The following is a 2,689-nucleotide window of genomic DNA, read 5'->3' as shown; positions in this document are numbered from 1 at the left end:
CGGGAGTGTAAATTTGTAAAAGGAAATTTCTTGGATTACTCTTGCTGTTTTTCTACTATACCACAGGCCTACCTCATTGGGAGAGGAACTTCCACCCAGACTGGGCCTTCGTGCTCCTCTAAGGAAAGCCTTACCCGAAAGGACCTCGGCCTTTTTTTTGCAAAACTCAAATTTCGAAGGACTTCAACCCCCCTCGAACAGACAAAGATTACATGTCCATCACCAGTTCCTATGGAATCATTTTTTCTATAATTCAACACTGAGACCTAAACCCAGAGTTACATTAAGCGGGCTACCTGACTTAACTCCTAATCCCTTACAAGGGCCAGGTGGCCTGGTTTCTTGGTTTGCAGTGAGAGGGCCTCAGGGCCTGGACTCCTGGTGCTGAGGGCGGAGGGCCTGGGGGTCTGGATCCTGGTTCTGAGGAAAGAGAGGCTGGGGGCCTTTATCCTGGTTTTAAGGGAGGAGGGGCTGGGGGCCTGGCCCCTTCTTTTTAAGGGGGGGGGGGGGGGGGCCCCCGCCCCCCGGTTTTAAGAAAGGAGAGGCTGGGGGCCTGGACTCCTGGGTCTGAGGGAGGAGGGGCTGGGGGCCTGGGCTCCTGGGTCTGAGGGAGGAGGGGCTGGGGGCCTGGACTCCTGGGTCTGAGGGAGGAGGGGTTGGGGGCCTGGACTGCTGGTCTGAGGGAGGAGGGGATGGGGGTCTGGGCTCCTGGGTCTGAGGGAGGAGGCTGTCCTGGAGCAGGCTCCCCAGCCCCACCCCCCCAGATGTCTGGAACCGTCTTGGAGACCGAAACCCAGTCCCCGCCCTACCTCCTGGGCCCAGTGGTTCCTTCCTCCTTCTCTGGCCACAAAGGCGGCCCCTCCCTCTCTCCAAACGGTAACAAGTGGTTCCCAAATTCCAGGGGGGTCCCACCCTTGTAGGGCTTGCACAGTGAGTCCCCGGGGGAGCCAGGAGGCCCTGCCTGGGAGACGCGCCAGGGGGACCCCGCCTGCCTGCCCAGAAGTCTCCAGGGCGCCTTTCCCTGAGTGAGTTCGGGCCATGGCTCTGAGCTCATCTCTGTCCTCAGACTTGCCGTTAGGGGGGACTGGGCTGGTATGTATTCTCTGGGCCGGGGGGGCGGGGGGAGCCCAGGAACTAGAGAGAATTCTCACCTGGGGCTTCGCAAGCTAAGGTCTCCTGGGTGTCACCCCTAGACCCGCCCCCTGTCTTCCTGCATCCTACCCTCCCAGTGTACCGCCCCCTCCCCCACCTGTAGGGTTTGCTGAAGAATTCCCAGGACCAGGAAGGAGGTCAGACCCCCTGGAAGTGGGAGGGATGGCAGGTTGCTGAGGAAGGGGTGGAGTAAGGTGGCAGCTGGGGTCAGGGAGGTACTCAGCTATTGCTCATTCCCTCATTCAATACAAGGTTCCCGAGACCTCAGTGGTGCCTCGCCCTTTGCCCTCAAAAGCGGGTCCAATTGGGGAACTAGACCCTGTAGGTCCCACAACCCAATTCACAGTGACACGTGCCGGGACCGTGGTGGCTCCGTCATTGTGATTCCCCAGTGAGGCAGTCAAAGAAGCCTTCCCTGCTTAAGTGATAACTGGGAAGGGTTCTGAAGGATGAATAGGAGTTCGCCAAGGCAGATGTGGCAAGGAATGGTATTCGGAACATGGGGAATGGCACGCGGGAAGCCTCGAAGTCCTGCAGCACCAAATTCTTTTTAAAAATATATATATTTTATTGATTTTTACAGAGAGGAAGGGAGAGGGATAAAGAGTTAGAAACATTGATGAGAGAGAAACATCCATCAGCTGCCTCCTGCACACTCCCTACTGGGGATGTGCCTGCAACAAGGTACATGCCCTTGACTGGAATCGAACCTGGGACCCTTCAGTCCGCAGGCTGACGCTCTATCCACCGAGCCAAACTGGCTAGGGCTCAATTTTTTTGTTTTAAAAAAAGTATTTGGATTGATTTCAGAGAGGAAGGGAGAGGGAGGGAGAGAGAGAGAGAAACATCAATGGTGAGACTCCTGCTTGCCCTCTACCCGGGCATGCTCCCTGACCGGGAATCCAACCGTGACCTCCTGGTTCATAGGTCGATGCTCAACCACTGAGCCACGCCGGCTGGGCTGCAGCAGCAAATTCTTAAGCACCTACTGTGTGCCAAGCGCATTCTGAGCGCTGGACAGAGGAAATCCCTGCCCGTGCGTGAGTCAGCCTGTTGGGTGTGGTGGGGAGTTGGAAGAAGGTAAACAGACAGGAATCCACACACACACACACACACACACACACACACACACACACACGCACACACGCACACACACACGAATAAGACTTTCAGAGAGTGCTGAGTGCGAGGGAGGAAAAGAAACGAAGGCGATGAGATGGACGGACGGAGGGCCAGCAGGTGTGGCACATCAAGGGGTGTCCGGGGACGCCTCTGTGAGGGGGGTGGCATGCAAGCTCTGACCTGAATTTGGAGAATGAGAGAGCGTTTCAGGCCCAGGGAACACCTTGGGGACGCGGGGCGGGGGAATCTGCAGGAGGCAGGGCTGCCTGGAGGAGGCGGTCCTGGAGACGTAGCTCTGAGGACCTTCCTGTTGTTGCTCCGAGGGCCACAGCGACAACAGCAGAGTGGCTTTCGGCGCCGCGTGGTGTGGTAAGAGGCCTGGGTCATAAGAGAGCCTAAGAAGCTCCCACTCTGC

Source organism: Myotis lucifugus, unplaced genomic scaffold, assembly GCF_000147115.1.
Source record: "Myotis lucifugus unplaced genomic scaffold, Myoluc2.0 scaffold_680, whole genome shotgun sequence".
In the NCBI taxonomy this organism is placed as follows: Eukaryota; Metazoa; Chordata; class Mammalia; order Chiroptera; family Vespertilionidae; genus Myotis; species Myotis lucifugus.
Note: the sequence above shows the minus strand (reverse complement) of the source record.